The sequence below is a fragment of the Arachis hypogaea genome, chromosome 3 (assembly GCF_003086295.3).
Source record: "Arachis hypogaea cultivar Tifrunner chromosome 3, arahy.Tifrunner.gnm2.J5K5, whole genome shotgun sequence".
Taxonomy (NCBI): Eukaryota; Viridiplantae; Streptophyta; class Magnoliopsida; order Fabales; family Fabaceae; genus Arachis; species Arachis hypogaea.
The window spans coordinates 30,390,816-30,404,828 of NC_092038.1; the positions used below are offsets into that span (position 1 = coordinate 30,390,816).

At 36.2% G+C, this 14,013-nt stretch overlaps 1 pseudogene; it reads right to left on the reverse strand.

Moving 5' to 3' along the window:
* Window positions 1-1,279: 1,279 nt before the first annotated feature.
* LOC112775739 (uncharacterized) lies at window positions 1,280-12,944 on the reverse strand (annotated as a pseudogene).
* Window positions 12,945-14,013: the final 1,069 nt, after the last annotated feature.

Here is a 14,013-nt window from a genome sequence, read left to right on the forward strand (position 1 = left end):
TGATTTACATTGGGCCTTTCTTTGTGTTTTTACTTCTGTTTATGCTTCTGTTTCACTCTGATTCTGATTCTGTTTACGCTTCTGATTATATTGATTTTGCTTATGATTTTATTATTGTTACTGTTGGCGTTGTTGTTGTTCTTCTGCTTTTGGTTGTTGTTGCTTCATTGTTGTTGCTACTTCCTCTTTGTTTCTGGTTGAATTTGAGGAAGAATGGGAAGGGGAAGGGAATTCTGGTTGATTTTGGGGAAGAAGAGGAAGGGGAAGAGGAAGAAGAAGGGTATTTTAGTGTGAAGGACAATTTTAAAATTAAGTTAAACCTTTGGGATCATTTTATAGCAAAAAAAGACTGGGGACGAAATAAATTTTCAGCCCGTACGTTAGGGACCAAAATCGTAATTAATCCTATACTACAAGAAAAATACCCATTCAGGTACACTTGAAAAGTGTAGCCAAAATTGAAAAAAAAATGATGCCTTAGGCTACGGCTACGCTTTTTTGGGTGATTCCTATTCGGCCGTTGCCTATTCTCAAAGGCTACGCTTTTCTGCACTAAGGGCTACACTTTTGGCGTTTGGGAATATGGCTCGCTTTTCAAGTGATGCAGTCCAAGACCAAAGGCTACGCTTTTCAACTTCCATTTTTACCAGAATAGGCTACGCTTTTCAACGCTACTGCATCACCTGTAAAGCATAGCCACATTGTATACCATGACTATTTTTTATAAGTGTAGCCTTAGATCTCTTGTTTTTTTTATACTATAGCTACTGTATATAAGTATAGCCTTAGGTCTCATTTTTTTTGTATACACACACACACACACACACACATATATATATATACACACACACATACATACATATAATTTTCTAATAATTATTAATACAACATAATAGTTAATAATATGATTACATGTATAATAATTTTGTATTTATAATTAAATGAGTTAAATATTATAAAATAAAAAAAATACATAATTATACTAAATAATTTTTTTAAATAACAAAAATTATCTACAAACAATATATATTTATAATGATCCAAAATTACTGGAATGAAGTTAATTTTGAATATTCATACATCTTACACTAAATTAAACATAACCATATCAAAATAAGCATGAAACCACTTAGAATTTACTACTAATACTCTACGAAAAACTAAACTAAATTATTATATCCTACATAAATATCTTCTAATAAAATTTATTAGTCAACCATACATGTATCCATTCCCAATACTACTCCATCTTAGCCAATAAACCACAATCATAAATAGTTTAATCTTCATTATCATCCTCAATATTATACTGCATAATTATATAGAAAAATAATTAAAAAAATATTTATAATGATATTCGCAATTATAAAAATAAAAAATCAAAATAATTATTTAACAAGACAAAAATTCAAATATAAAATATAAATTAATTGTTCATAAGAGATTATTGTCTTGGTAGTCTACTTTCTATTTTATATAAACAAGCACAAGAAACTCGCCTCCTCTAAATTATTGAGCCACGATGGGAACCTAAACAGAATGACACCAACCTAAGCTAACCCTACTCTTGCTAGTTGCTACTACTACTACTACAACTACCATCAAAGAAAACAGCATTGGGGAATGAAATTCATAACCCATTCATACCATAAACTTTTAGGAAGTTATTGTTTTAGTATGACTATTGTTCACTACAAAAATTCTGATTGGTGTATAATTACTAGCAAAGTAGCAAGGAGGGAAGATATATAACACTTTTTATTTTGTTATTTATTTGTTTATCATTCTGACCCATTGAAAATAGGAAAGGGGGTAATGTACTAATCTAAAAGAAATGGCAAAGCTATATTTTTGGAAGAGGAGGGTAATTGACCCATCAAGGGAAAAATAAATTGATAAGCATTCGAAAATAGTGTCCACTATGTCTCATGAAAAGTTCAAAATCAAATTAGATAGAATTGGGCTTAGCTCAATTGTAGTTGTTCCCATTTAAAGATAATCGAAATCAGCACAATATTTTCATAATAATAATGCACATGATTGACAGTTGATAAATTTAAGGTCATCTGTTCCTAGAGACATATAACCTCTAGAATTATAAACATAACAATATCAATAATATTAAGTTATTCTTCTTCCTATTTAATTTACAACAGAACAGAGCATGCACAACACTTTATTCAACTGAACTATACATGTGACATTGCAGCAACAACAATTGATGTAACTCATGGTAAAACAAATATATTAATTCTTAGATCAACCACCATAATGATGCAAAATCTTGCTATAAACATATTCTACCAATGGTTACTAAAAACAGACCTTGATTGAGTGAAAGATCCCATCAGCATCGGCAAGAAGCACACCAACATCAGAAGCCTGGTCCTGTATGCAAAAGGGGTGACTAAAGGCAGGAGAGAACATAAGGAAACCAATATCACATTGCCAATGAGACATGCATCCAATATTTAGAAATAACAGAAGAAACTTTGGCATATTTGGATAACATTTGAAGGTCAAGAAGAAATAAAGCCATAATTCACAAGTACAGAGAAGAAAAAATTTCCAGCAATACACCATTATCCCAAGAGAAATGTAATAGAAACACAGGTAACATAACTCACCAAGCATAGTTAGGTTGAGTCCAGATAGTTACCTTTATAAGGACCAAACTTCTTATTGAGTAATACAGGTCAACCAAAGTCTTTGCATTCTTGATAGTAGCTTTAAGTCTCGAAGCAATATCCTTTATAAAATAAACAAATTGTACCTTCAAAATTTCATACATGCTATGTAAAACCCGGTTAATTAACGGCTAATTAACCCATAAATGAGAATTTCTTCTGGAAAGCCTAAAATGTGATTTTTATGGCTAAATGTGATAGAGGAGACTGAGACGAGAATTTCGGTACCAATTTTATAGAATTCGGACCAAGATTGGACCGAACGGGCCAAACCGGGCCAATTGGACCTAAAGTGGGCCCTTGGCCCAACATAACTTAACCAAAACCCTAGTTTTCAGCACTCTCTCTCCTCACACAACACCAAACACGCTGAAAAGAGAGTAAATGGGGGAAGAATACTCTCTCAAACCTCTATCTCTCACTTGATCTTCAAACCACCATAACTTTTGATCTAGAGCTCCGATTGCCACTCCGTTTGTGGCCACGCGTTCACCGCGAAGAGCTCTACAAAACCCATACAATCAATCTTGAGGTAAGCCACAAGTTGCTGTTCGAAATTCCAACCCTTATTTTCGAGTTTCATGGGTGAAATGTTGAGATTTTGGGTTCTTTGATGTTATAGGACCCAACTCTCTTGAAGGAGAAGGTTAATCTTGTCTCCTTGGACCTTGGGTGTGGTAAGGTTCTTAACCCTAGTGTAATTTTGTTGTTTTATGATGTTTGGGTTTTGAGATGTTGTGTATGGGTATGATGGTTGTGGCTTAGGTTGTGTGTGTGTGGATATTGGAGCTTGATTGGTGATTTTGAAAAGCTTGGAAAAGGTTTGGTGGTGAAAAATCTGTTCTTGGAGGTGTTGAGGCCTTGAGAGCTTGTGGATAGGTGATTTGGAAGTGCTCCGGTGGAGCTTGGGAAAATCGGCTAAGGTATGGTTTCGGTTTTCCGTATCTAATATGTAATGTGGTAGGAAATACTTAGGCTAGAGGCCCTAAGATAGGCATTGAATGGTTGATGTTGATTAATGATTGAGATATATGATGTGGTCATATATGTGATGATGGTTAATGATGCCTTGATGATATGATGTATGAGAAATATGCATGTTGTGATATATGCTTGATGATTGGTTATGGTTGGATTGTGGGTTGAACCATGTTTATGGTGAGTATGATGTTGATTGTGTACAAAAATGAGTTATTGGGATTGGTGTTGTTGGAATTGGCATGAGGAAGAGTATATGATATGTCAATGTGTTTGAGTTTGAGCCACTTGGGTGAAGTGGGTTAAAATGATGAGATAGTGATTTTGTAAATTGTGGTAATGTGTCAATGTGTGAGTTGAGGAGGCTTGATGTGGAATGTGATATATTTAGATTGATTTCAAAGAAAAGGAAAGAAAATGGCATGTTTTGATTGATTTTGAAAAGAGTTGGAAATGGCTTGTTTTAAAAATGGCACTTTGTGGTTTTTATGAAAAACATGGTTTTTTTTGGGCATACTTTGGTGGGACATAACTTGGACTACGGATCTCTGTTTTGTACCAAATCTTTTTAGAAATGAAATTGGATCCGGGATGTCCGTGCCGTTCGAAGAACGGGTGAAAAATGATTTAAAATGAGAAAGTTATGTCCGTCGGAAGATTGGGATCCAAGTCTGTAAATTCTGCAGCTTTTAACTTAGAAAATTTTTAGCAGAATGACCCCTTGCGCGTGGGCGCACCTGGCGCGTACGCGCCGTTCTTCCCGAAAATGCCATCCACGCGTGCGCGTGATGTGCGCGGGCGCGCCGATTGTGCTGCACCCAATGCCCAGCCATTTTCCAGAGAGTTATGCCAGAACTGTGCCAGTGTTGTGCCTGGGGCACGAGAACACCCACGCGTACGCGTGGTTGACGCGTACGCGTCGATTGGCAAATTTCTAATCCACGCGTTAGCGTGCATGACGCTTGCGCGTCGATGAAGTTTTTGAGGCCATCCACGCGTGCGCGTGGAGTGCGCGTACGCGTGGCCCTGTTTTCATCCCAAAGTTGATTTTTGAGTTTTAAAAGCCAAATCTCATACTTCTAAGCCTACGATCTCACCACTTATATCTTAAATCATTATGATATGCCTAGCTGTTAGAAATGGGCTAGTGAATGAGGTAACTTGCGAGTGAAGCAAGGGGAAGATGAATAATCAATGAGGATCATTGATGATTATGTGAGATGTGGAGGATGGTGGTGGAAGTGCTTGTTATGCCATTGGCCGAAGGGCTGCAATTGTTTATGAATTGGCTGGTTCTGGATTGAACCGTGAGCCGGAATAGCTGTGTATGCTATGAATATTGGCTGGTTATGGATTTAACCGTGAGCCGGAATGGCTGATATGGATGTTGATCCATGGATGAGAATTCATGCATGTTTATGCTGAATTATTGATAATTGTGATTTGCACTTCCACTATCTGAGATACGAGTTTCCCTGGGTAGTAGCAGTGGCTAGCCACCACGTGCTCCAGGTTGAGACTTGATACTCTGCTGACCCTATGTCGTAAGTGTGGCCGGGCACTGTGAAAGACCCGGATGAGCTCGCCCCCGTAAATATTCACCAGTGAGGGTGATGGATATAGATCATGATTATGATCAAGTTTATGACGAGTATAACTCGAGCTGGGGATGCATGACAGAGGGACAGTCCAATGGTTAGCTACCAGGACTTGTCGGGTTGGCTCTATAACCGACAAGATGATATCATCAGCCACTAGGGACAGGCATTCATCATATGCATACTATATGAATTGTTTGAGATTGCCTATTTGACTGCATATTACTTGCTAATTGTCTAAATGCCTTACTTGTTCCTAAATGTATATTTCTTGCTTGATATAACTGTGTTTGCTACACTATTCTCCTACTGGTGGTTGGGAGGTCTAAAGGAATTGGAAAGGGAAGTATTAGTTAGACTGAAGTATCTTTAGTCAGATGCCCTTTATGGTTTAGCTTGTTTATAAGCTTTGATATTATTTGGAGGAAGTTCTAGGATTGCCTTCGGCTTTCCTCCATTATTATGTATTATATATGTGGAAGCTATTACCATGCTGGGGACCTCTGGTTCTCACCCATGCGGATTTTGTGGTTTTCAGATGCAGGACGTGAGGTTTCTCGCTGAGGCATGCTGGAGACTTCTAGATTTGCGAAGATCCTTTGTTCTCGGGGCTATGTTTTGGTTTATATGTTTTGCTTAGATACTTTTATCTCCATTAAATAATACAAACTGTGATGACTCCTCTTATGGGAGATTTTGGAGAATAGGTTTTAGGTATTTGTGTCCCTTTGGGGTTTTCCTTATTTTATCATATGTATATATTGTTATGCTCGGACCGGTTATCTTCGCAGCCGGATCTTGAGTCTTGATATTCCTGTTTTTGACACTCCTTTGTATATATATAATCTCGCGTTGGTTATCCTTGTTCGTTACGTTATCGATCGGAGTGTTGCGCTTTAAGGTTGCGGTTTTTGTTTACCCCTTTTTCTACAAAGGCTCCTAGTTATAATCAATCATTCATACTACTATACGTACTAAATTTTTATTTTAGAGGTCGTAATACCTTGCCATCTCTGAATTATGACTTAAGCATAAGACTCTGTATGGTAGGGTGTTACATGCTAAAAAACATGTGAAATGAAATTTCATTGCAAAAGCAATGATAACCGGAACCAGTTTTTTTATTTTTAGACTTTTGTTAAATAAAATGAAAATAGTAAAATTAGTTGCAATGTTGCAGAGCAGTCACAGTTAGCCTGTATTGGTACAAGCTAATAATATTCTCATCTCCATTAGAATCAGTTTCGAAACACCCTTAGCTTTATGATCTTACAACAAAGCATATTAACAAAAATGTAATCAAAACAGGTTGTAATTTGGTTTAGGTGCAGGAATTACATTAAAATTACGGACACACACAGAGCAACATTCATTTTTCATTTTTGGTTCAGTCACTATGCATTCAGTAATAGGAATGAAAAAGATGAAGATGAATGAACGAATAGATGCATTTTTAGCAAAAGCTACACTTACTAATAGTTTCTCCTCTTTTCCGATTAAATGACACCGAGAGAAAATGAAATCCTATTGCTTGCTGTTGATCATGCAGGAAAATGTGATTCAGGTGGATCGTTCTGAAGCTAAAATCTCCAATTCCTAGTGGCATATCCAGTAGCCAAAACCCCCAAATAAAAACCCTAAATCAGAACCCCAAACCTCTCAAATTCCACAGAACCAATTGAAAATCGATACATACCACCATTCTGAAGCTAAAACCCCCTAATTCCTAGTGGCCCAAATAAAAACCCCTAAATCAAAACCCTAAACCTCTCAAATTTTATAGAACCAACGAAAAATTGATACATACCACTAGCCATTGTTGTTCATCATCATCAGCACAGTCACATACACCTTCTTCTACACTAAAAAGAGAGCGAGTGAGAGAATGACGGAAAAGAGAGGATAGAGAGCGAGTAAGGAACATACTACATAGTGCATAAAAGTAGAACACTTTGCCATATTAATAATTAAACATTAGCTAGCAACCTTACAAAATAATAAGGAATTAAGAAAACTTACAGAATCCAGAAATTAAACATTACAAACTTAACTACAATAGCATCACCACATAATGAATAATAATGTTTTGAGAGTTATAAAATAATGAAGAAGTTTACCAGTGTGATGCTCAATAGAACTGGAAAATCACCGGAAGCAAAATTATACCCAGAAGATGCTCCTCTATTTACAGCAACTTGACTTAGAAAATGAGCAGCAGTTACTCCCTTTACAGCAATATTGGTGCTACAACACATGCATTTTCACAAACACAGAGAGCAACAATAAAACTGTGAAGAAGTACCATTCCAATTTCCAAGTCCCTAGTATTCATCTTTGACAATTAATAAAAAAAGCCACATACAACAACAGCCACCACCACCATAAAATTCTAATTTTACTATGAAATCCTAATATACATCGAAACTAACATTAAAAGAACAGAGCCAAAGGAAACTCACCAGGGATCGACGGTGAAGAAAGCTGACCAACTGAATTAATGGCCGAAACAAGAAGAGAAAGACCACCACCACCCGAGGGACCAGATGCTAAAAGTTTCGTCTTCTTCTGCCACCGTGGAAGTGAGCGCAGGGAAGGCGGCGACTGAGTGCAACATGGTGACGACACAAACTGCAATAACGAGCTTGAGTCTGACACAGTTAGTGCGAGACTGAGAGAGAAGTGAGCTAGAGACCAGAGACGAGAGGTGAGAGCGACAAGAGAACAGAGAAGAGAGTGATGAGAGAGAACAAAGAAGAGAGACGGAGGGGGTTCATTAGATTAAGGATTAGGGGATACGACAGCATTTTTGATTTGGTGAAAAGGTGAAAAAAATTTCACTAAGTGTTTGTATTTAGCCCTAGATACATTAGGAGACGTTTTTGAAATGCATCCAAAATATAATAATAGGTTACTCTTTAAAAGCGCACCCTTTGGTGAGAAAAGTGTGCTCATAGATATTCAGATACGGCTACGCTTTATTAGTGATATTTAAACATCTAAGGAGACACTTTTGAATTGATACCTCAATAGTGTTTCCTATTCTCTTATAAAAGGGCACCATGCGAAAAAGCTTAAAAAAAGTGTGGCTGAATGGGTGTTTTTCTTGTAAACTTGTATGATCTTGAAGTAGCAAATAGTTTAGTACTTGTATGTACCTGAACATAGGCCCAACCATTCCCACATCTGAAGATAGATTCCATGACTCTAAAGCAACTCCTAGCAAAACAAAACAAGAACTCATCTTCCCTTCAAGCAAATTCAGAAACCTAGCAACAACCCTTGTTGCCTCCATCGTCGGCAAAAACAAAGATCCCAAACAAGCACGCCCAAGGTTCCTTGTCAATGCCATCAAGAATCCAAACTTAGTGCTAGATTGCATTCCCCTAAGTAGATAATACAAAGCAACAAATCTTCTAACACTAATGTTCACAACGTTTCTCATAATCTCTGAAGTCCAAGCCAAGCTCAAAACCAAAGCAATGATCACTAAAGAAGGTAAATAGAAATTCAATCCACCAAGCACTGCTAAACTCCATAGTGACTTCCAAAACAATGCAGCACCAAGCATGTAAAAAGTTGGCTGGTTTAGATCATGGAACTTGGAAACAGGTTGAAGTGAAAGTGTTAGAATTTTGGTGCAAAATTTGATTCTGTTCTGAACCCAACATGCATATAAACCATTCCCTATTGAAAATACAATGAGAGAAACTCTAACACCATCTATTGGAGGCTTTTGGAAGCAGAGAAGGAAAATTCCAGCAGAGAGTGATATGAAAAAAGAACACCATAGTGTGAAACGTGTCATGAAATTTGGCCATTTTCTTATTGCAGTTTGCCATGTTAGTGCTAGAACAATGCTTAGAACTGAAGCTGCTTCTACTTGAGATAGAAAATACTTTACTACCCTTGTTCACTTTCTCCTTTTGGAATATGATGACGGTTGGATTAGTCCTTCAACTCCCTTGAATATAAGAAAAGCAGCCAATGCTATGGCTATTAACACGTGAAGAAGGAACAGAAACAGGGTAATCTTGTTGTTGTATCTTTTTGAATTCAGTGTTATCGGTTGCTGTTATAATTAGTAAAATAAAATAAAATCAAAGACTAACATTGAAAATTAACATTGAAACATTTTTGTTATAAACATGTAAAACAACAACAGAAGCAACAATAAAGCCTTATCCTACTAAATAAAATCGGCTACACAGATTAGCTAATGCTATTGAGTTATATCATTTATTATATCTATAGTAAAACTTTTTAATTTTTATACATGTAGGTCTTCTTTGACCACTCGTATATAGTATTTTTGGATATTCCTCTACTTTTCACGACCATCTTCTATCTGATCTATCTAGCTGTTTAAAATAAAATTTGTCTAATATTTTATTCAATAAAGTATTTGAATTTAAGACATTCCTTAAGAATATATGATGATCTTGCTCGTTCCTTTGTCATAACTCATATCTTGTTTATTCTCCTTTATTTTAGGTCCTTTTTGAAGACAATTACTTGTGCTGTGTAGGTAAATATACTTATTCAGGTAATATTTTTATTTTGATTAATTGTTAAATGGTAATAATCTTGACTTGAGTGATGCACTTTCTCTTTAATCATTGGAGATTTATTTTGCTAAACCTATATTCAATGATGATTCTCCAGCATGAGGATGATATTGATGCTCCAACAAGTGACTTTGGAACATACCCAGCTTACTACGTGTTCCGAGAGTTACCTAAAATGTTGATTTAGGCCTAAACGTGAGGTCCAAGTCCCTTCGAGTGGCAGCGTCCAACTTGTGATGCCGAGGTGTCGCCTGTTCGAGTTCTTCGTAAGGAGGTTGGGGGTGGTACCTGCAAGAGACTCCGATACTTAAGTTAGCAAGGGGTTTAGGCAGACCTTTTGGTAGAGTAGAACATGAGTTATACATGGGGGTTCTAGTGTATTTATAGTAGAATAGATAACCACCTTTGTTGGAGTAGTTCTATCTTTTCTGATAGATAAGTGTTCCCTTTATCTTGGGAGTTTGTTGGAATCTACCTTCTAGATGAGGTAGGGATAGTAGGAGAGATTTAAGGAGGTAGTTACTTGTTAGGTCAAGCAGAGCTAGACCTCTATGTCATGGTCCAACCTCCTTTAAGAGGTCGGGTTTGTAATCAGGTCCACCTTTACTGGTGGGCCTTTTCGTGTTGTTGGGTCTGGCTCTCGATTATTAGGCCAGGGTATGAACACTACGTTTTGTGTTATTTTTTTCCTTTCACTCTTAGAATGTGTATAATTTCCTTTTATTTAGATCATAACTGTGATGATATTCACCAGTGAATACTCAAATTTATGAATTTATTATGATATTCATCACTACAGTTTATAGAATTAACATTACTGTTAATAGCAAGTCATAAATAAAAATGCTCACATGAAAAAGAAAATAAAGAAGAAACTAGTATCATCAATTGAATTGGAAACTTCAGTACATCATACAGTGATGAATATATAATATGTTTAGCTGAAAACCAAAAATAACATAAAACAGAAAGATCAAGTGATAAATCCACATTTCATGGTATTTATTTGCTTTAATTAGGTAGATTTTATTGGCTTCTCTTTTATTTATTCATTAAAATAGCATAGTTTTATGAATTCTTCCTAAATTGTGCTTAAGATTGAAAACATACTTTTTAGGCCCTTAAATTACTAATTTTAATTCACTTTAATTGCATTCGATAACTTGATGTGTTTGATGAAGTGATTTCAGATTTTCAAGGCAAGTATGGATTGAAGGAGTGAGGAGAAAACATGCAAAAGTAAAGAATTCATGAAGAAATGAAGTTTGGAGTGTTTTGCAGCCATGCGTATGCACAAGCTTTCATGCATATGCATAGTTGCAGTTTTTACATCCATGCGTATCCACAAGAATTGATGTGTACGCACGATTGCATTTTTTACAACCATGCGTACACATGGTCAGGCATGCGTATGCACGAATTCGATCACGTGACTTATTAATGAGAAGATGCTGGGGGCAATTTCTGGACCTACCAAAACCCAATTCAACTCATTTCTGAAGCTATTAGAGGCCAAATTCAAGAAAGATGAAGGGGAGAGTAATTAGATTTAGTTAAAAACAGCTTTAGGTTATATTCTAGAGAGAAAAGCTCTCTCTTCTCTCTAGAATTAGGGTAGATTAGTTAAATTTCTCTTAAGTTTAGGTTTTAATTCTTGTTTTGATTTAGTTTTCCTTGCAATTTCTTGTTTTTATATCTTTGCTCTCTTAGTTTTACCTGTAATTCCCTTTATTTTTGTCATTTTTATTTTCATGCACTTTTGTTACTTTTTATTTCTATTAATGCAATTTGTGTTTTCATGTTATTGTTGCTTTCTATAATTGTTGGTTATTAATCTCTTACAATTTGTAGTCATAGATTTTTATATTTCTTGCTAATTTACTATACTTTCATTTTATGCCTTCCAAGTGTTTGATAAAATGATTGGTTGTGTTTTAGAGTAGATTTTTATACTCTTAGCTTGTGATTGAGGACTTAGGTGCCTTAATAACATTGATGTCCAATGTCATTGGTGATTTAGGGTTTTTAGTTGATTTTAGAATCAATTATCTCCACTTGACTTAACCCTCCGATGTTAGAGGAAAACTAGGTGGAATTAACCCTTTGTAATTACCATGTTGTGGTTAATGATCTAGATAGAAAGCCTTGACTCTTGATCCTTGCCATGAGTGTCTTTTAGCATTTATATTATCTTAGTTGTTGGCTTTACTTTCTTGCAATTTGCATTTCTTGCCTATCATTCCGAAACCCAAAAAATACCTCATAACCAATAATATGCACACTTTTCTGCAATTCCTTAAGAGACGATCCGAGATTTAAATACTCTCGTTCTTTATTGGTTTAACTTAAGTGACAAACAAAATTAAACTTTCATTGAGTGTTAATTGTTGGTTTAATTTGGATCTATACTTTGACGAGATTATTTTTTGTGAAAATTCCTAACCGACGATTTTTCTCCATCAAGTTTTTAGCACCATTGCCGGGAAATTGCAAATGTGCGCTTGTTATTGGTTATTGTATATATATTGATATTGTGAATAGCTTGATTTTTGGTTTGTTTGCTAGTTTTTGCTAGTTTTGGGAGTCTATTTTTATTAATTTTTATTAGCATTTATTTTTATTCTCTCTTTCTATTATGAATTCTCACCCTTTTGGTTATGAGTGTGGTTACAACTATGTTGTAGAGAATGAGGACTAGAATGAAGGTTTGCATCAAGGATGGGAGAATCAAAGGTGAGAGGAGCCTTATACTTATGATCAACCCTCTTGGTAACAACCTCCTCCGGTTTCATATAGTTACAACCCACCCTCCAATACATACTAATATGAACCCCTTCCTCAACATTGTTATCAACCACATTCACACGCCACATACCACCAAACACCTTCATATGATCCTAACCCATATCCACCATACCAACAACCATATGAGTCATATGAACCATACTTAGAGCCACCACAATTTCAACATTAATACTCCCAAGAACAACCACCCTCATATACAACACCTCACTATTCTTACCAAGATGAACCATCTCCCATATATGAGAACTTTCAACTACATGATGAATTCTCCCTTCTACCACAACCCTCCATGGAAGAATACCCATATCCATCTATCCAAGAGAAACATGATCCTAATTATGTTAGCCAAGTGGAACAAAATCCAAGGGATCGTCTCAAAGAAGCGATAGATCGACTTCAAGCAATCATATTTCAAAAGGAGCAACAGGAAGCCCAAAAGAGGCATGAAGCTATCATGGCTAACCTTACCAAAATTAAAGGCAACTTAGACGCACGAGATTCATGCCACAAGTAAAGTGTTTCCACGGATGAATATGGAGAATCAACCGAAGAGTGGAGCATGAAGGAGATTTTAGAATCTCAACGTGAGAACAAGGGTATGGAGCATGTCTTGCAACAAGTGGAGGAAGCCGAAATCATTAAAGAGGAAGAAGTAATTGAAGACTTAGGCGAAGTTGAGCAAGAGGTGGGTTCCAAACTTGAGGACGCTTCCATACCAATTAATGTTGTTGATGATTTTGTGAAAGTTGTTGAATCTTCTTCCATTGAGATTAAAGGGGTGTTGAAGAGAAATTAGAAGAAGTTGAGGAAGAAGCAAGCTCCACCATTGAAGATAATTCCGCACCAACCAATGTGCCATTTGAAATTGTTGAACCATCTTCATTGTTGTGTGAAATTGATGATAAGGAGGACTGTGTACAACCTCCAACACATGACTTGAGCAATGAGGAATGTGTAGAAAAAGTTGGTGAACAAGGAATTAAAATTGAGGAAGCTTATTGCCAAGAGGTGGAGGTAATCAAAGAATAGCACAAGGGAGTGAAACTTGCAAGACCGTTGAAAACGCCTCTCTCCAAGCCATCACTATCCATTCTTTCATTCAAGTGGGTAAATCTGTTATCCCTATGCTTTCTTATTCCGCTTGAATATAGTTTACTTGAGATGAATGGTCAATTTAGAGCTCTTTGTGGATTCAAGAACAAAAGGGAGATGGTTAATGGTTGGAAATGCAATTCAAGGTTCATTGTGGTTGCATCATCAAGGTTGAAATGCATAGGTTAGAGTCATGCTAAATTGAATGGGTCTAGGAGGATAGTTTGGCACCTAAAAGAGAATTTTAAGGACTTGCCACCCGATCGTAATTGTGATGATCAACTAGAA